This window comes from Vicugna pacos, chromosome 1, assembly GCF_048564905.1.
Source record: "Vicugna pacos chromosome 1, VicPac4, whole genome shotgun sequence".
Classification (NCBI taxonomy): Eukaryota; Metazoa; Chordata; class Mammalia; order Artiodactyla; family Camelidae; genus Vicugna; species Vicugna pacos.
In genome coordinates this window covers 28948838-28970097 of record NC_132987.1, presented here as the reverse complement: position 1 = coordinate 28970097, position 21260 = coordinate 28948838, and the positions used below count along the sequence as shown (strand labels likewise).

At 40.0% G+C, this 21260-nt stretch overlaps 1 long non-coding RNA gene and 1 pseudogene across 1 annotated transcript in view; both read left to right on the top strand.

Moving 5' to 3' along the window:
• Positions 1-21260, top strand: part of LOC140696025 (uncharacterized) — a 144578-nt gene that overhangs the window by 81933 nt on the left and 41385 nt on the right. The window lies entirely within an intron of this gene.
• LOC116281512 (U2 spliceosomal RNA) lies at positions 14718-14847 on the top strand (annotated as a pseudogene).

The following is a 21260-nucleotide window of genomic DNA, read 5'->3' as shown; positions in this document are numbered from 1 at the left end:
AATCATACGTCATATGCACAGCTCACTGCAGAAACACAATTCCGTGCTCGTACGTGTGTTTCTGAGGCGAACAGCCATAATACTGATCGCATTGTTGGAGATCACGCTAATAAAGTGTGCGCGTAAGCACTGCGTAGACCCAGCCTCGCACCCACAGGCATGCCGGCTCACGATGGATACATAACGCGTGCAAGACAGGGATTTTCTCTCTAGAATATAAATGCATTGTTTGTTCGTGACTCGTGTGTTTACTTATCAGGATTTTAAATAAGAAAGTGGACGTTCCTCCTTTCTGCTTTTTATTCTTCTGCTTCTAGAAGTTCCCTTTGACCTCTCCCAATCCAATGGCCTGGTGGGCGGGGCCAACTGTGCTTTAAATCTCCTTTCTGTTACATTTTAATGACAACGATTACATGGGAATTACTTATACTTCAGGCTGTAAAGTTCTAACCAATCTACTGTAGTCATTTCAACATGGCCCAAAAAATGTTTAAAACATTTTTTTTTTAATGGCATGGGGCCAGGAAAGAACTCTTGTAGAAAAGGAATTTAGTAATTGAAATTGTGTATTATCCCATACCTTTGGGAAGTTTTCTGAGAAGTTGTAGAGAAGGGAAGTAGTTTTGATGAAATTGGCCCCCACCAAAAATTGAACCCCCAACCGTTGTTAATGTGGAAATGGAAAATCCTGTATCTTCATTTCATTCTCTTATTCCTTAAATCTAGTGCCTGGTACTTACGCTGAGTGCACACGTACACAGTTATTGAGTTAGGGCAATGTAAGTTTACTTCCTAAGGCTAAGTCGAGAATTTCACTGTTTGGAACCTACATTTTTTGGACTCAGAAACCCCAAGTCCATTATAAAATAATGTACATTGCTGTAGTTTACGGTACAGGGGACTAAGAATAGCAAGAAGAAACTCAAAACCCATTCAGGTTCCCCAAGTACTGGATATGGCTTTCCCCTCCCTACGGAGATATTCAACACCACCCTGACAACTTATCTGATTGTAGTGATTCCAGGGAGCTGTGGGCGTTTAAGGATAAAACACAACCTGTGACAAACCCTACCTCGGGATTTAAAACGGCTCAAATGCCTACAGGGATCAGATAGAAATATGAGTGAGTAAGGGGATGATTTGCCTATGAAACACGTACACCTATTTTGTATTTTCCTGAAGAAATAGCCTCTCCATTTTTCTTGAAACATGCGGTGGTGTCGGCATGGTGTGACATTTGTCACTCCGTGATTGGCAGTGACGTGAGTAGCTTAGAAACATTTCCAATACTTAAAAGGGGGGAAAAAAAACCCAGCAGGACTGGGCTGGTGTGATGATTGGCAGCTGTTACCCAGCCTCGGTGCTGGAGACAAAGGGAGTAATCAAATTCATGCTGTCCTAGAAAGCTCATGTCTGCCTAATGGGACAGCTGCTTCTCAGCCCCAGTCATTGTTATTATATGGGAATATGGAACCCCACTATTCCCCTATCTTCCAGTTTTTCAAGGGAAGATAGTAAACCCAGATTTTTAGGTTAAATCTCCCAATTTAAAAATGTTAGCTTAACCTCCTTAAAATTGGCTGAGACAAGGAAAACACACAGGCCCTTCTTTGTGAAACCTCTGGTCTATACCATGCATCTGAGATTAAAGGGATTCCAAATTGTCTTGGAATTCACAAGCGCTTAGAACAGAAATCAGTGAGCAATGTGCATCCCAATGGAGAAGAATCTGCTTTCATGTATGATACAAAGCAGATCCTTTAGCTGTTTTTATCTCCTGCAGAATAGAAGGGGTGGGGCCACCGCTCCCCAGTGTCTGTGATTCCCTGACTTCTTGCCTGCAGCTTTGTTCAGCATTCAACATCTGTGCCCTGTGCTTGGGGAGGACGTGCCCTGCTTTGGCTGTGTGCTTCCATCCGGGATTTGTGTTTGCATCTACAGATACTAGGTGAGGAAGTTCCTTAGTGTTTCTCCACTGCATCAAGAATTCTGTCTAGCTGGCAGTAATTGTTCTGTGGGCTCCTGGAAGACAGAGGAGGTACACTTAAGGAACAGGTCTGTGTACATTGTCAGATGGGTTAGTTGCCCATTCAGACCTGGCAGAGGCCAAGAACCCAAGCCACTGACTTCCCACAGGCACCTTTGTGGTCTTTGTTTCCAATGTAAAATACTCCAGACAAAACATACACAATTTTACTAGTCTGAGCTTCAGACATAAATCTATTCCTGGTCTCCTACCTTCAAGGGATGGGTTAGATACCTTGGGAAAACTCAAGTGTCCCTTGAACAGGAGGCCTAGACTCCAGAGGAAGCTGCTCCAAGCCCTTCTGGATTCCTTTTGTTTCTTCCAAGAAATAAGTTTCTCTAGACCTCACCTTACTGCCTCAGCTGTGTTGGAGCAAAGAGAAATGAAACAGATTGAATAGAAGATGTTTCTTCCTTAAGTCTTGGCTTGGTTCAAGGCGGACATTGAATTCTTCCTTCCTTTTGGACACTCTTCTTTGGTCTCACTTGGCCTCCCAAGGATGAGAACATCTCTAAAATAGCATATCTCACAAATTGCAATTTTGAAACATCTGGAAACTCCTCTCTCTCATTCTCTCTCTCTCTCTCTCTTTCCCTCTCTCTTTCCCACTTCTTCTTTTGCTCCTATATGTCATATCCCACAATTGCTCAGAATAAAATAGTAGTAATTCTAATGTCACTGCTTTATCTGAAACCATACAGCAATCTCCGAGAGTAAACTAACAGTGCTCAGCTTCTCTGACGTTAATTTCTATCACTTTGAGCCCATAAAAGTCTTCTCCAGACTTGTCAAGGTAGACAGTTCTGGACATGTAGAAATTTTCTGAAACTACAAATCAAGAAACAAACTTAATCAAAAATCAGAAAGCAAAAGTTCAAAGTTTTCATCTATTCTTAAATTTAGCTCAGTGCTTCACATATGAGTTTTCAGTTAAAAACCGATCCTAAAGTTTCAACGTTTTCAATCCGGACAATTCAAATCTGAACTCTATCAATAACCTGTTTCCCATTTCCTTTCAGGATTCATCTCCAAGTTCCCAAGGGAATTCTTAACTGTCTTAGCTGATCTTGAAGAAAACAAACTAAAGCTAACACATTAAAGAATAAACCACACTGTGTTACCCCTTTATTAAACTGCTGGCATTTGACACCAGTTCTGCAAATATTGGACTCTTAAAGGTACTCTTTACACATATGATTCCTTTCTAGAAAGGAACGGACAGATAGGCCTGACTCACGGCTGCTGTTTACGTGCACATCCCGAGATTTCGTAAGGGTTGTCAGGCGGCCACACTTAGCTCTGAGCAGAGGGAGAGGCCCACATTCGTGTCTGAGCGAGAACCATCTGTGCTGGAGGCGGGACAAGGCTCCTCCAGTGGGGCTGCCCAGTCCAGCGCTGGGGAGGAAGAGAGGGCAGGTGCAGCAAGGCAGCGCTTCCCGGATGCGCAGATGCCGGCCTCTCCCTTGTGTGGCGCTGCTCCCGGGTGGCTATGTGAGAGGACCAGCTCTCGCAGAACTCAGTCTTCAGGTGATTCTCACACACAACCCATCTGCAAGTCTTCGTCTGCCAGGTAGACTTGGTTTCATGGGGACCACGTAGGCCTATCATTTGGTTAGTTGGAAGATAGTTAAGCCATTTGTACTGACGGGGCAGGCAAAATGCCAGCTGAAACATTCTTACACAGCCCGAGCGCTCGGGATGATTTGTGCATCTTGGAATCAGGCACAATAAGCAGCTTAAGATACTTGGAGCTGAGAAAGGAAAACAAAGGATGTGGTCTCGCTGTGGCTCCCTGACCTCAGGGATCTGTGTGGTTTCCATGATTATAAACGACCTTAACAGAAATTGAGTTTTAGGTACAGAGAAGAGTTTCTCAGCAGCAGGAGGACAGTGATGAAATCGCCAGGCCAGAATGTCAGAGAGTCACTCTGGTTCTGCTCCTTTCTACACGTTGTGGTTGTCACGGTTCTTCTTCCTTCTGCAAGTCACCTTTTGGCTTGGCAGAAGTGAGCTGCAGACTGGAGGCTGTCAAGGAAGTGCGAGCTGGGTCTCCCAGCTGTGTTGCTGTGAGGGATTTAATGAGAGAGCGGATGAGCTCCCCACGCACATTTGGGCAGAGCAGAGTTCATGCTCCCCTCTGGGGTGGGGTTGTGCTAAAAGGACTCATTCTGCTTTGGCTGATAAGGAAGCATGCTTCCTGTTTCTGTCTGAGGGCAAGAAACTTAAAGCAGACATTCAGCAGCATTCGAGAGCAATGGCGCTTTCACCCCATTAAGTCGAGACTCCAGCCTTAACTTTTGTGTAAGCCTGTCTTTGGCTAAAGAGCTCTTCTTGACCTCCTCAGAGGAAAGAACTTGCAGAGGAGAGACCTCTGTCCTCTCTCCCTGACACCAGACTAAAGGATCCCTTGAAAATACCAGAACTAAGAAGCATGTTACTTTATCCACCTAACTCTAGGTGATTATCTTAATATTTTTATAGTAACACATCTTTGCCACAAAGCTGGTGTATCACTGCATAGAATCTATTCTTCTTATAATGGATATGTCATTTTCTTTCCTTATGTTCCAGCATGGAATCTCTTTCATGTGTGTAGTGAATCCTCCTGATGAGTGTGGGTGGGAGACAGCGACCTCCTTTCAGGAAAGAACCTGAAAAACTGCTTCCTCGGAGTCCGTTGAAAGCAGGACACAGGGGTGTGCCAATCAGGTGCTGTCTTGGGGGAAGCAGAGACACGTTCACCAGGCTAGCGGGGCAAGCCCTCCCGTCAGGTCCCGCAGGATCAGAATCAGTGGTGCAGCCTCAGAGTCTGTGCTTAGAAATGGCAGCATCTCCTCCTTCCCTCCCACCCCTTACTTTTACTTCCTCCTCCCCTGTTAATTTTGGCTCTGATCATCAAGTTTTTATTGGCAGTCCCATCCTGAAAGGGGCAGAACTGAAATGATACTCTCCATTCCCATTTTGCAGTTGATAAAACTGAGACCTAACAGGTTTGGACAAATAATTCCAGTCAAACATCTAAAATGTAGAATGCCTACCTCTTAATCTGACACTTCCAGTGCTGTGTTACTGTATCACTTAAAAGGTACACTTGATATGTTTCCTGAAGATGAATGGGCTAGTCATCCAATTCTACAGATACAGGGAGATAAAGAGAAACAGTAGACAAAAGTTTACAAAATTTTATGTATTTCTTCATTTTTTTCCATTGTCTTTGAGGTAGAATATAGTAGATAGATATATATTTGCATCTAGTCAATGTTTATTTGGGGACCTGTGGGGTTACATGGTCATATGAAAAAAATTGTGGGGGAGACCAGGGAAGTCGATTCTGTTGGCCTAGTAAATTAAGGGTATCTTTTATCTGTGTTAGTATTATAAACAAGGAAAAAGCCTTTTGATGGTTTGCATAAACACAGTGCTCTTTCCAAAGGTCAGTCTTGCCTTTCTCTGGTTTAAAGTCACCCTGTGGTTTCCCACTGCACTTGAAATAGAATCTAAAGTCTAAGTAGAATGACCATCACTCGGACTCCACTCTGGGACAGTTGTGAGATGAAAGGGGTCCCCTTGGTCATCACAACAGGACAGCAGTCACAAACTGAGACCATTCCTGCAAACCAAGACACATGGTTACCCTACTCACAGGGACATTGCTTTCCCCCTAACCTCATGTGGTAGCACTAATCTCATAGCTCAGTTTGCTTCTGGCATGCTCTCTTCTGTCTTGCTTTTTTTTTTTTTTTCTTTGCTCTTGGCTATCTTAAGCTAGATTTCTTCTCAGAGCCTCGCTGTGCCCTCTGCCAGGAACTCTCTCCCACTTATCTATCCACTCGGCTGCTTCCATGTCACTCTGTACTCTGCTCAAATTTAGTCAGGAGAGTGGCCTTTCCTGACCATCCTAATGCTGCTCACTCCCCACCCCCTACTTCCCCTTCTGGTTGTCCTTTATTTGAAACAATTGTGTTTATTGGTTTAATGCCCACAAAGTCAAAGACCTTTGTCTCTCAAGTCTACTTCTTTATCTGCAGTGCCTAGGACAGGGACAGGCCCATGGTAAGTACTCAAATTTATTTGCCAAATGAATGAATATGGAGCAGTAGAATTGAAAAGAATATTATGCAACCTTACTGGTGATGATTGTCGAGGCGCAAAGACATGCGGATGTTCTTACAGCCACACGTATACAACACAGCCAAAGCACAATTCCTGTGAGAGCTTATTTTTATTTCTTCTATTTACAGTAACGTAGAAAAGTACATTCATTTTTTAATGGCTCAAAGGCACCAACCTGTTTCAGAGAGTTTCATACACGGCCTAGCAGCTGAGATTCAGTGAATTCATATGCCTCCTCACTATGCTCACAACCATTCGTTTTCTACTCTTTCTGTTTGACCTTTCCCTGCCTACCCAAATTTTTATTTCTCCAGAGACTTAAATCCCAGCAGCACATCGTTTCACCTATAGTCACTTCTGTATGTATCTCTTACAGGTGACGTCTGTTTGTTAGCATAACTACAGAACTATTATCCTATCTGACAAGATTCGTAAATAATGCCTTAATATCCAATATACGGACTGTCCACTTTTCTCCAATTGCCTAAAAAAATTAATTTTTTAATTGGTTTGTTTGAATCAAGAGAACAAATGAGAACCAAATATTGCTTTTCATCTATCTGTGTCAATTTTTCTTTTGATCTGTAATACTTCTCGCTCCTTTCTATGCCATTTATTTGTTAAAGAAACTGGGTCATTTGTTTTCCAGTTTCTCACATTCTGGACTTGGCTGACCCTACCTTCATGGTGTCTTCAACATGTTTCTTTACCTCCCATTTCCCTGTGAGTTCGTAGTTAATGATCCAGAATCTCATTTTTCTTAGTGCTGTCTACTTGCAGTTATGGAAAAGCCTCATGTCTGGGTGTCCCACTTTGAGGACTGCTCGGACTGAGCGCTGGGTTCAGGTACTGTCAGTTTCATCTGTCTACTTTGACCCCACCCCCAGTACACACCAGTTTCTCACCAAAAGTTCATAGCAGATATTAATGATTATTGCCTAAATCTGTTACTTCACTAGCAATTTCAAAATGAATTCTTTTCCTTCTTCTATTAAGGAACATTTCTCCAACTATTTGGTTGCCTTAAAATTTAGTCCTTGCAGGAAAAGCAGGATAAATGCTTAAGTCTTTCTTTACTTACCAATTTTCAGAGTAATGAGTCATTATTCCAGCAAACTCCAAAACTGACCATTGGTTTTTTATTTTTTAATGTCATCATAAATTCACTGACTTTTAAATATTTTACTTAACATGTTCAATTCTTAGCAATTATTATTATTATTATTATTTTGGGTTTTTTGGTATTTGAGGTCTTCAGATGCCGGCCAGTGGGAGCTCCTTCGTGTGCTCCTGTGTCCTTTTGACACCACCTAGTTTTCTTTCAGACACAATTTATGCTCAAAATTCATCTTGTACATTTCCTGTTCCAGACCTGGAATCAGCAGTTTTCCAAGGAGTCTTAGTTTCTTTTAATGGGAAATATATATTTTTAAATCACAGTCTGGTCACCAGGAGTGTTCATTATTTCCAGGTGTTCAATGCTTCATTTTTGTTTTGTTTTGTTTTTTTTTAGTGAACAAGTAAGAAAGTATGTATTTTTTAGAAAAATAAACATCTAGGTTCATGCTGATACTTTCACCAATTCAAATAAAAGATTCTGGTATTTTTACTTAAATTCATTGGTTTTCTATTTATATCTCTCTTCTCTTCCTCTGAAAATGTCCTGGCTCATGAAAATATTAATATAATTCATTATTTTTTATTTCAACATATATAACATTTTCAAAATAACAGTAACAGTATTTCTAGTAACAGCAAACCTACTGAATGCATTTAATAATTTCTTTGTGGTTGTCTTTTTTATCATCAGAATGTACAGTCAAAATACTATGGCTTAAAACCACTTGAAATGCCTCTTCCCCGTGTCATTGCCACCGACTTGATACACGGTTGGGTTTACTTGTTTCTGGTTTTCGTAGTCATTATTTTTTAGAATTGGTTTTGATTTTGCTTTTTAAATTGTGTGAAATCTAAGTATGATTTCAAAATCAAAACCACAAAACAAGGCACCTTCAGTTTCAGAGAAGTGTAGTTTCCATCCCTGCCCCATCCTCTGCTTCCCCTTCCCTCATGGGTAACATATTGATTAGGTTTGACTTTAATCATATATTAATAAATAATTTAATCGTATATGCATATATATGATCTCCCTCCCTTGTTGCACAAAATGTAGCATGCTGTCCACACTCTCGTACAGCTTGCTTGCTATTTTTAAAAATGTTCAACCAACAATATATTTTGGCAATAACTCCGTAGAAATATAGAGAGAGATTGTTAATTTCTTTACGCGTGGCCAGGACTTCACTATTTGGGCATACCTGGTTTATTCAATCCCTTCTCTGCTGATGGGCATTTGGGTTGTTTCCAGTCTTTTTCTATTTCAACTAGTGGGTCAGTCCATCTTTCAGGCTTTATCTCCCTGGGAAAGCTATAGAAAGCCGTATTCTGTCGCAGGCCATTCAGTGGCCTTCACTGATGCCCACTACCTTAAATATCCTAGGAGACTGTCACATCTCATGGTCCAGTTCCTGCCCTAGAGGAACTCACGGTCCAATTGCAGCAGGAGTTCTAGATGCTTTCACATATGACTGCACCACTGTGTACCTGCGTGGCTACATCGTGTGTGACTTGGGGCAGATTAACTGACTTCTGTCAGTCAGTTTCCCCGACTGTGAAAAGTAGTAGTGAGGTCTACCTGCTAGATGCGTCACCAACATAAAATGAGACACTTTGAGATATTTTTGAGACAAAATGAGATATTTTTAAAAACCCAATGCCTGGCACATAGTAAGCACTCAATAAATGTCATCTATAATTGCATCCAGATTACTGGATAAACATATCACAAACAAAAACTTGTATTACTATTTTGGAAGTAGCGTGGTGGGGTAGGAAGAGCAAGGAGTTCGGTGACAACCTAGACTTAGGTACTCACTCCACCATTTCCTCTAACCTCCCTCGAGCAGTTGCCATTGAGCTTCAGTGCCCTCCCCTAAAATGGGAAAAACACCACTCCTCTGGTTTGGGTTTTTTGATAATTACAAGAGATTGCACCAAAGACAACTTCGGGCACAGAGTAAGCAGATAATAAGTATCGCTTTATAGCTCTCTCCTGCTCTAATGTTCTACAACACATAGACTGAAGTTGGCAACTAGGATCCAGCCAACATACAAGTGTGGCCCTCTTGCAGGGGATGCTTTGCAAATGTCTTTGACTTATGGCAAAGCAGAGGGCACCAGGGACTTCCCGGTTAGGATTCCCTCCAGCCCGCACAGATCCATTTTCTTGAAACCGGAGCATTTCTTAGTTTATCTGAGACTCTATCTCTCTCCTCAGAGATGTTCTGTTTTGTTCTGCCTCTTGATCTCTACTCTGCCCGGTAGTCCAATGCAACACCTACAGTGCTTTACTAAAAACTGTAGTCCTGGGTTTAGATGACCTTCAAACTCGAAAGGCAAAGTAGGCTTCACTCAGCCCAAAGTGTATTTGACTTTAAGACAAGACAGGAAACAACAAAGCCTGCACAGCAACAGCACGGTGGGGGTCTTATGACTCCTAGTCATAGCACCTGACGTCTCAGTCATTTTACGTTTGGGGCATATGTGTGGTCATGAGAAGCAGACCAAGTATAAAGGGACCACTTCAACTCAGGGAAGACCACAGCTGCACGGTTCCCTCACCATTCATCCCTAGTGAATTATGGCCCTTCTCTCTCATTCAGGTGCAGATGAGTAGCCTGACTCTCATCACCTCAGGCCACTCATCACTCCATCTCAGTGATATGGTAATGCTGGTGCTTGGTTCAGAACACAGTCATCAAATAGATTCTCATTTTTCTTGGGTATGGTATGGGTAAACTCTGAGTTAAGTCCTTGAGTTAATCTTGTGGGGAGGATTGACCAAGGATCAAATCCAGGGGTGTCTCCAGAACTAGAGGAAAGGTCCCAGAAACAGCTGTTAAGCCTTGCCACTAGAAGTATCTGTGGAAGGTAGTGTAGTACAATACGATATAGTGTACTAGGTACTTTGTGAAGTAATTTATGTAAATCATCTTCTTTTACCCCCCATGACAGTCCTATGAGATAAATGTCATTTTCTTCCAATGTTAAAGTTGAAAAACTAAATTCCACGTTCGAAATCTAATGGGCCAATGTTCAGAGCCTGACTGGCCCGCTTACTTTGTCTGCCTTTGGGAAGGATGCTTAGCCCCGAGCCCTGCTTTCTCGTTGTGATAATACCTACCTTGAGAGCATCGTGAACAGTTGTAAAGCTTGTGTACTGGACAAAAGTGTGAATTGACACTAAAATCCAGTCTGCACTCCCCTCCCTAAGCCATGTGCCTTATGACATTATCTTCCCGGATTTCCAGGAGTCTTTTGCTATTTGCACAGACACGTTCTGTAGGCTAATGGAAGCCAGACCTGCAAACCCTGTATAGTTCATATTTTTTGTAAAGATTAAAGGAAATAAATGTAGAGTGGCTTATACATAGAAAGCAAGTAATTAATGTCTGTTTTCTTCTCTCCCTACAATAGCTCAATGATGAATTTTTCCTTCCACAGACACTGTAGATGGCCAGTAACAAATTATGCTTAAAATTACTCTGGCCACATGGCCATGCTCTCTTAGTGGAGATATTCAAATTGGTAATTTAGTCTCCAGCAGTGGAATTTAAGGCAAGTGCTTTTAGCAGAAGAGGGTTCCAGAGATGTGGGTTCCCTCATCCTCTGACCATGTCACACAGATCATCACCTACTTTGCTTTTTTCCAAGGGCAGCACTTCCTGGGTAAAGTGATATCTTCACTTAAAGCTGAAAACCACTGTCCAGCTTATTTCAAAATTCTAGTCTATCACCTTACATATAAAAATCAGCTTTGCCAACTATCTGCCAAAATAAAAATTTCCAAGTCCATTGGGTCCACAACATTCCATGTGACCTAAACAGTTTGCATTGGCACGATCCATAGTCTTAATACCACCATCATTTTCTTTGACTACTTTGTATATTCTATCAATGGATAGAGCAGACTCAAGCATATCCTCACAGCATGCCCTTTAATAATTCTTTTATCTGAAGATTCATAGGGAAAAGAAATCTGATCCCATGACAAAGAGGATGCAAGAGAGGCTTTCTTTCCTTTTCAATTAGATGTGCTTTGTATGAATGATTTTTAAGCTCTGGGAATCTCAGTACCATTTTCATGGTCATAGAAAGTAAGAACCACTAACTTAGCAATAACTACTGTGCAAAATATGTATTTTTTTTACCATCTAGACAATAGTGTGGCCAATAAAGCCACAAAGCATTAAAGTGCATTTGTCCTGAGAGACACCAAGTATTTCCAGCAATGGTAGAAGCAATTGGGAGGGCAAAGATCTTTCATCACGGGGTAAGAAGGGTGAAATCAGGAGTAGATTTTTCTCAAGGGAATAGGGCAAAGGGCAGCAGTGGTTGTGTCAGATGCCAGGGACTCCAAACCAGAAAGACTGACTTAACTGTCCTCTGCCATGCCTTCTGGGAATTCCTGTTCCTGCCTGAGAACATTTTGTTTGAGGTTCTCCCGAGTCAGCCCACAAATGCTTTCTCATTCTCTTTCTATCCCCTTTGTATTTAGTTCATGTCATTGCAAAATGTCTCAGAAAAGATATTCTTTCCTTAGATATTGTGCTTTCTCTTCTATTGCTCCCAAACAAAGGACAGATTCAGGTAGGATTTCACCGTTCTTGGGGAGCAGTTCATCCATATTACTGGAGTCACGTCCTGGCTGTACGGGCAGCACGGGTGCGCCAGGGGTTGTGAATGATGCCTATGATGTGGGACAGAGTACCTGTCCTCTAGGAGCTTATCAGCTTCTCACACAATATTTCTGTCACCTTGTGTGGCTCCCACCACTGTACTGTGAGCCGAGGCAAGGGCAGAAACAAGACTTCTTCAGTACTCAGTCACTTGTTAAGTGTCTGATTCTAATACTGCACAATGTGTATATTTATTGATTGGATGAATAAATCAGTTGAAGGAAATCAAGGACGTCACATAGTGGGGATAGAAAAGGCTTTGGGTGAAAAAGGAAAACAAAAATCAAACACTGTGAGATGAGGAACCATGGGAAATGTATGGCGTCTCAGGTGGCTGGATCCAGAGATGATGTTGGAAAGCAGTGGATGGCCAGCACTTGAGCCCTTGGATAAAGGAGTTGGAAATAAATTCCATTTGCAAGAGGTGGTGGATTTCATGTGCCTAAGCAGGGGAACTTCCCTAGAATGGAGACGGGCTGTTTCCTTTAATTCAAAGCATATGTACACCTGCACATATGTGTAAAATGGAAATATAACAAATGTCTGGTGACCACAGAGTAACGAGATTGGTCCTCTTACCCGTGGATACAGTCAGGGTACATATTTTTATGGCCTCCCCTTGAGAATTTTTCAAGTACTAAGCTACTGCTGTTTGTTGTAGTTGCTGTATCTTTGGCCAAAAGTCAGGGGCTGACCCAGTACAGTATTTCTGCCCCTGTTACTGAGCTGAGAGATTCAAAGTCTTTTTCTAAGGGTAATTTTTGAATTCATCAGAATATAAAAGGAAGTTACTGAGCCTTAGATTTTTATATCACAAAATCCCATCTCTAAAACCTTCAGTGACAAGATCTATGATTTACCCAAAATAGCTGTTCTGTGTAGAATCTGTTTGAGGTGAGTTAGATGTTGATCGAATGGGTAGGTTTAAGGTATGTCAGGATAGTTAATGTAGTTGACGGGTTCACAGCCTGTAACACTTCCTTCCCCACTGACCTTCATTCTGTGCTGAGGTGCCCTCGACATGGAACATCTCCTGACATAAGGCATTTATTTCTTTACTGTGCCCCTTCCTCCCCGACCTTGTAACTGAGGTCTTGCCTCACAACTGGTTTTTGATGCTTGCCCAGTTTTCTCGGATGAGACGTTGCCTTCAAGTGGGATTCCTTCATTTGATCCTGCCACCTTTTACCTGTCTTTATCTGCACCCTATCTGAATCTAGTTAAGCCAGTGCCTCTCAAACTTTAGTATGCATCAGAATCCCTTGGAGGGCTTTTAAAAGCACAGATTTCTGGACTTCATCTCCAGAGTGTCTGACTCAGGTGTTTGGGAGTTGAGCCTGTGAATTTGCATTTCTAACAAGCTCTCCCAGGTGATTAGAGGCCACATTTTGAATTGCTACAGTAGACACATTAGTCTTACGCATGTTCAAAATTTGGACTACAGGGTAAGAATAGAAGGCTAGTCTCTGACTCACATTTATAAGGATTTCAGACATGAGAGAATGAAATAATACTTTAATAATAACTAACATTTATTGGGTGACTATTGTGTATTTATTATAGTACTACACTAACCATGTAGGTTAGGTATAATTAATGTAGTATTAATAGTCTCATTTTAAAGATAAGAAAACTGAGGTTTAGATAAATCATATACTTTTCCTGATGTCACACAACTGGGTTTGAACTCAGATTTCTCTGCTCTCAGAACAAAATTCTGGTCACTCAAATTGTCACTACTGGCTATCCTCTGATGGTGTTTTAATGGAAAATAGTCTCATATTTGGATGTTCAGAAATGGCATTTCCCCCCTAGTGAAACTGAAGCAATAAAATGCGAGAAGACTGTTAATTATTTCCATTTACTCTTGAGTAACCCAGTGTGGGGAAACTATCTTAACATAGATAAACTTGTAATCCACAGCTTTGGAAAGTCACGTCACTCTCTGGTTCTCAATTTCCAGATCTAGAAAAGAAAGGAGTTGAAAGCTTTTAAGGCCTCTTACCCTCTTTAAACATCTATGGCCTTCAATTTATAAGCCAAGATTCTAATGCATTAACAGACACTGATAAAAAAAAAACTGCCAAGGACTTAGAATGTTTGCTGCACTTTGTCTCCACAAGGAATATCTGTTTGAAACCATGGCCATTGGAAATCATTCTATCAGAAGGCTAAAGTCAGAACAAAGAGAATTGGACTACTTGAATGGAAAATGTCATCAGACTAAGAAATAGACTGGTCTTCCCAGCTCCTCTGAAAAAACGGAGCTAAGAGTCATCATGTTGCTTATACTGAGTCTGGAGTTGTGCTCAAGGCGCTGGTACTTTTTCAGTCATTATCCTTCTCTACTGCCTTCGGCTTTGCATCTACTTTTTTCTTACATTGAAGCTACATTTGCCCCCTTGAAATTACCCTAAGCAGTGAACTTCACCTAACTTCAACAGCAAAAGCTGACATTTTCCTCCACCTAGTTGCCAGCTTCTGGGGTGACACCCTGTCTGGAAACTGCAGACCATATGTACTGACAACAAGGAGACTTTGTATAAAGAATCCAACTTTTCCTCCCCAGCTCTCTGTGGAGAACAGCACAGGAAGTGTATCTTTTTCATGCATCATGTTTACCTAGTGACCATTCATTGTAAAAACAAATTTATAACTGCTGTAATGTGAGTGGGAGATGTCTGGTGGCCATCATGTTGCAAATCATGAATAAAATTGAAAGGAGCACCATGCATTTGGCCTTGATGCTGAGCATTTTTCATTTAAAGAAACCTCTCCCTATCGCTTCTCGGCCTTTTGGCTAAGATCAAGTGTAAAGAAACCTCTCCTTAGTTATCTGATTTTTGTCTCTGCAATCTAACTTTTTTTTTAACATTGCAACATCTAGGCATTTTATAAGGGAGACCAATACTAAATTCAACGTGTGAAAGATTCTTTAAAACAAGAATAGAAAAATTGGTGGCGGGAGGGGAGAGTGATGTGATATTTTATGTGTTTTATAAAGCTCTCTAATTCTCTGGGAATATGTGAAATTAATTTTGTGTTCCATACCAGCATCAAAATATCAAATGAAATAAAATATAGTAGAATTGCAATAGAATCTCTCAGACTTTGTAAGACAAAGTATTATGTTGTGAGACTTTTGTTTCAGTTATGTACATGTACGAATGTTTATGTATGTGTGCATGTGTGCACTGGTCTGAAAGGTAAAATGCATTTCTCACTGGGGATTATGGTGATGTCAAAGCCATCGCATTATGGATAGACCATCCCTTTTCACACAAGGGTACAGAAAGAGGATGTAGCCTGATTCCATGATATCACCCTTCCCCAGTGGTCTATAAACCATACTAAGTAGGTATTCACAAAAACATGCAGTGGTCCCAGATTACATAAAGAAGATGCGTATGCTATTTTGTAGCACAATTTGCATAAAATTTGTACCCTAGCTACATTTAAGATGCTTTCAATGGCCATTTGAGTTCTGAGGCACAGAAAACTGGCTGGAAAATGATCTCTTTTTTTTCTTTTAATAATCTTTGTAAATATTCTTTCACCAGCCAGGATTGCAGGGACATATAAAGATCAGTGACAGATTAAGTACAGGATAAATCCAATAATTAGTAGAAATAAGTCCCACAGGATCCAGAGAATGAAAGGATCAACCCATCCCGAATGAAGAAAAACTTCCAAAGGAAAGAGCATTGGAGCCAGGCAGAGAGAAGGGGGTTGTGCTTATTTGGGGGGGTGGAGAACAAAGATATGGGGATATTCCTTTCCGTCTGATTTATATGATAACAAAGGATGAAAAAGATGTCATAAAATGATTTTTAAAGAATATACTTTGTAGTGTGTTTCAGTCTACAAATATTTCATTCCATGTTGTCAGCAGATGGGTGGAAAGGAATGTTACTTGCACTTTGCTAGGCCCCCTGCAAGGAGCTTTATACGTGTGGTTGATTTCCTACCCCTACAGCGTCAGACAGTAGGCAGCACAATTGCCTTTGATCGGTAAGACAGGTCAGTGAGTGGCTAAGTAACTTCCTCGTAGTCACACAGTTTGAAAGTTGGGGAGTTTGACTGCAAATGTAGAGTTGTCTGTCTTTAAGACAACCTGATTCTTAGGAAAAAAGTTCAATCGGAAAGTTTTCTGGCAAATGGAACTCTATTGCCTGTACTTGAGGGCTGTACTTAGGTAAGAATGCAGCAAACATCTCTGAAATGTTTGTTTTCCTGTTTTTAAAAGAGGAATGTCTTAAAATTCCCTTCTATGTCAATCAGTGCCATTTCCGAAGTCGTGGCTTCAGATATTCAAGTGATTATTTCTTGGATATTACCAACATCAAGGAAAGCTAAAAGAGGTGGGTGAAAGGCATCCTCTACCATTGGGTTCACAATTCACATTTTATCGTAGGATTTATTTTGAGAGAAACATAATACAGTTTTTTAAGATGTAAAACTGAGAGTTCAAGATTTGCAGATAGTAACTACTATATATAAAATAGATAAACAAGTTTCTTCTGTATGGCACAGGGAACTATATTCAATATCTTATAGTAACTTATAATGAAAAAGAATATGAAAATAAATATATGTGTGTATATGTGTGACTGAAATAGTGTGCTATATACCAGAAATTGACGCATTGTAAACTGACAATACTTCAATTTAAAAAAAAGGATATTTTGAAAACACCTAAGTTTAAATGAAGCAGACATTTTATTTGGTTACTGCTTTGGGAGTCAGTTAATATTTTTCAGTTAAAGTGATAGGGTTTTTTTTATTCCATTTAACAAAGAAATCTCTACTTGTCTCAAAAGACTAGAAGAGATCCTCTTGAAACTGGGAGAGCCACCACACTGGGACATGTTGTGACTTGACTTTGGATGTAAGGGGAGTCAAGTGACTGAAAGTAACCCATATACTTCCTTTTGAATGTTGAGTATGATGTGTGCTTTGACTCTGAGTTGTTTCAAAATTTGTTTGCACCCACTATTTTGACAAGAATGTTTTTCTCCACAATTTTATCATTTTATCAAAACTTAGCCAATATAGCTAATATTTATTGAGTGTTAATTCTGTGCTACATACTGGTTGGAGTGAAGTTTATAATTTAAACTCTAACACAAATCTATGTGATAGATATTCTTGATATTCACTTTATGATTAAGTGATAATAAGCTATAAATTTGCGTTTGTACCCAGGCAGTCTTATTTTGACGCCAAAGCTTTGAAGCAAACATCTTCCATAGTGCTTTTCAAACTAGATTCTGGGGAATAGAAGCTCTGCAAGATATTAATAGTTATTTTTCAAAATCAGATTTCAAGGTCTGAGAAGTTCGCCAATGCATGAAAGCTTACAGTACAACTTTGCAAGAATTTTAATATGATGATAGGCATTGTGAATTTTCAAAAAAGAATACTACATGCAGTGTTCCTCAAACATATTATGTATCTGTGTGTGTGTGCATATATGTGTAATCTTATTTATATAACATTATATAAATTATAAATAATTATATACATATATATATTTAGTATACTAATAAGGAAGCACAGATTTACACTCATCAAAGTGTTTAAACTAGTGAGGTGTTACATTGACTCTAGCATGCCTGTCTCTAAATGTAATGTACCTCAGCAATGAATAGTAAGCTCCTAAATTGTATAGAGTACAGCATAAAAAGAGAGCATTTTGATAGTCCTCCAAATGTAACATAAAACTGATAGTAAAATCACAAGTATTTTAGAGCACAGCATAAAAAGAAAGTTCGCAGCCCAGGTTTCATAGGATCTAACACTCAAAGGTATTAACAAACACTGACTAAGAATAGTTCTCTGCTTCAAAGCATCAGAATTGTAATGGCCCTTACCACACTTTCTAGTCAGCCCTCTTACTCCAAGAAGGGTTATACAGAAATTCTGAAGACACATTGTTGATTTTTCAGAAATTTGTTTAGTAACAAAAAATATGTAGGTTCAATTTTTAAACGCTTTCCTGAGTTATAATGACCTTGACACACACAAAAAGTGGCTCTTAGTTGTAAAACTAATGTCCTGCTTCTTTTTCCTCCAGTTCTGTTTTCAGAGCGATGTTTTGGAGCCCTGCCTTTAGAACAGGGGAAGAGTCGGCCCCAGTCCTATCAGAAGTTATCTCTTTAATAGTAACAATGCGGATGTTTGAGCACAGCATTCTATAAAGTGCTCTATGGTAATAAGAGTAAATATTGTGTCAAATTATATAATCTACACAGTATAGCCACAATGCATGTACACTGAGGTACACACACACCACTCACACACACACACACACACACTGAGACATGCACTTACATGTGCACAGTGTTCCTTGATATTTTTGCCCTGTGACTGATCTAGGAAAATGTATCATGGTCCGCTAACATCCGCAGCAGCCTCCTTTAATTGAGAGATGTGTGCCGTCAATACTATAGAACATTGAGGATTCAGGAGACTTAGGTTCTAGTTTGACTTTAAAAATTATTGAGCCTTTGTCCTTTGGGCAACTCATTTACTGTATCTGTGACTTCATTTTCTCATCTGTGAAATGGGGTTAAGTAAAACTGTGCTATGACTTCATTGATTGGTGTAAGGATCAATGTGAAATACGTGTGTGAAGTTGCCTGGGTCCTATTTTTATATTTCCAACTTCTCTCCTCATTATGTTTATATTCTCTAATAACTACTATATGTAAACTAGATAAACAGCAAGTTTTTTTCTGTATAGCACAGGGAACTATATTCAATATCGTACAGTATCCTATAATGAAATAGAATATGAAAAGGAATATATGTATGTATATGGATGACTGAAACATGCTGTACACCAGAAATTGATGCAACATTAAAAACGGTTTATACGTCAATTAAAAAATGGTTTAAATAAATAAATACTTTTTTTTCTAGTTATGAGTCACATTTTCCTGCTTATCATGTCCAATGATGTTTTGATTGAATGTTGGACATTGTTGCTGCTGCACTGTCGAATGTTTGGATTATCTTGTCTTTCTTAAAGAATATTTTGGCAGACAGTTAAGTTGCCAATCAGTTTAATCGCTTCGAGTCTTGCTTTTAAGACTTGTTAGGGGAGGTTTTGAGCAGCTTTCCCTCCTGAGATAATTTAGCTCTACTTCAAAGGCATGACCCTGTGGGGTCTCCACTGAATGCACCTAGGTGATGACTGGGGACTCTTTACTATGATTGGTTGGTGCTCAGAGGACATTCTGACTTCTGTGAGCCCAGGAATTACTATGCTTATGACTCCCAGATTGCTCTTTGACATCGTAGAGTTTTACTCTCACATGCACGCAGTATACTCAACAAAGTGATTTCAGTCAAGATTTCTGGAGCTGTTTTGTTGTTTTTTTTGATATCTCTGTCCTTTCTTTAACTCTTCCCTGCAACTTTCAGCCACCTCGGCCTCTTTGAACTTCCATTTCTGGCTCCGCAACTCCCTAAGACCATTGAACTGTCTTTGAGTTTCCCACTCCAACGACTAGTGTATAAATATTGCCTCGAGGCAGGAAGCTAGGGAGATTGTAAGGCTTCTGTAAATTTTTTCCTTTCTCTTAAGGATCACAGTTCCCGGTTATCTGTTGCCTAAAATCTAAAATTAGTTATTTTATGTATTTCATCCAGTTTTCTGTGCAGGAGGTTGAGCCTGGTCCTTGTTATTAAAATGGCAAGAAATGGGAGTTTCTGTGCAAAGGTGCTTTGACCTCTTTAAAGCATTATATTTTTTACATTCTCACTCCGTTCAATTATTTTCTTCCTAAATTTTTAAAGCAATATATTCCTTAGGTGGATTGGCAGAGGGGTGGTGTGTGTGTGTGAGAGAGAGAGAGAGAGAGAGCAAGCCAGTGAGCAATCAAGAAAAGAGAGAGAGAAGAGAGAAGGATATCTAGCATGTTGTGGAAAACTACGATTTTTATTTTCTTCCCTGCAACTTTCAGGATTTGGCTCTTGAGTGGTAGATTTTTATTTTTACTTCAATAGTTTTACATTGTTTTAATAAGAGTTATAAACATTAGCACCAAAATTGTCATTTCATGCATTACATTGCCTAGGAAATGGCTAAATAAAAAGGTGATTTTAAAGCAAAATATTAAGTCAATCATCGCAGACATAAAAAACAAACTTGTGAAGTGGTGCACAGCTGACCCATCTACAGGCATCCTTTACACCTCAGAAGGACTAGATAAAGTGAGAAAGCAGAAGACTAAAATACTCAGACATTTTTGTGTCTGATTCAACACTGCTTTTCTTCTGTTTGGACATTCTGTCTCCCCCAAATACATTCATGTTATTATTGCCCCCTTTAGGGGTCCTCCTTACTTGAATTGGCTAATGGAAGGCACGCAGTATCTGAAATCAGCAATATGTCACTGGTAAAATCCACTTCAATCGGGAATATACAGATACGAGCCTAATCTCATACCGCTACCACTGTTCCTTGCTCTTGACAAATTACATGCTTCTTCTACATATTAAGAGAGGAAAAGGGGACCCATGAAGAACTCTTTAAATAGACTATCAAAATTTAATAAAAACTAAGTGAGGACATTTCTGACAGAAGAAAGTAGAAGTTTACGTCAAAAATTCCTATTTTACATTTGCTTATGCTGTGTTTGTGCTAGAGTTCACGAGGCAGACGCCATCATTATGAGTTAATTGGATGAGCCAGTTAACGCGGAGGAAACGAACTGAGTGAATTTAGAACCTGTGACCACGTTAGTCTAAGTCTAGGTCTGCACATCTGCCTCCTTTTGCTTTAAGGCAAAAGCGTAGGGTTGTTGATTTTGAGATTATTTAGTCGTCCCAGATGTTTTCACGAAACCTGGTGATTTTAGCCAATAACACTGGGAAGGCAGCTTCTCTGCAATCTGATGAACAATGATGGAAAAAACCTAAAGAAACAACTTGTTTTAAATACAGTCAGTAGCTCTGTAAATCCACAGTTATGTTGAGTTCCAAGGCTTTGAGACCAAGTCAACAAAGATCAAAGCTACAAGAAGTTCTCTTTCACCCTGTTTCTCTGCATCCTTATTCCGTCCCTCTCAGTGTACAATTTCTTCGGAGCCTGGGACTCTAGAGCCCCTTGACTGACCCTTTTAGCACAGAGCAGTTGTGAGAAAACGTCTGGTCAAATCATGCTGTGAGTTAAAAAAAGTGAAATTCTGCCAAGTGGTTGTCGAATGTCTTAAAAGAAAAATTGAGTGCTTAGTAACTCCCTATAGGGATGCCAATCAAATATGCAAATTAAAAAATTAAAGATGCACTGATCCTTCTAAACAGGAAAAATACTG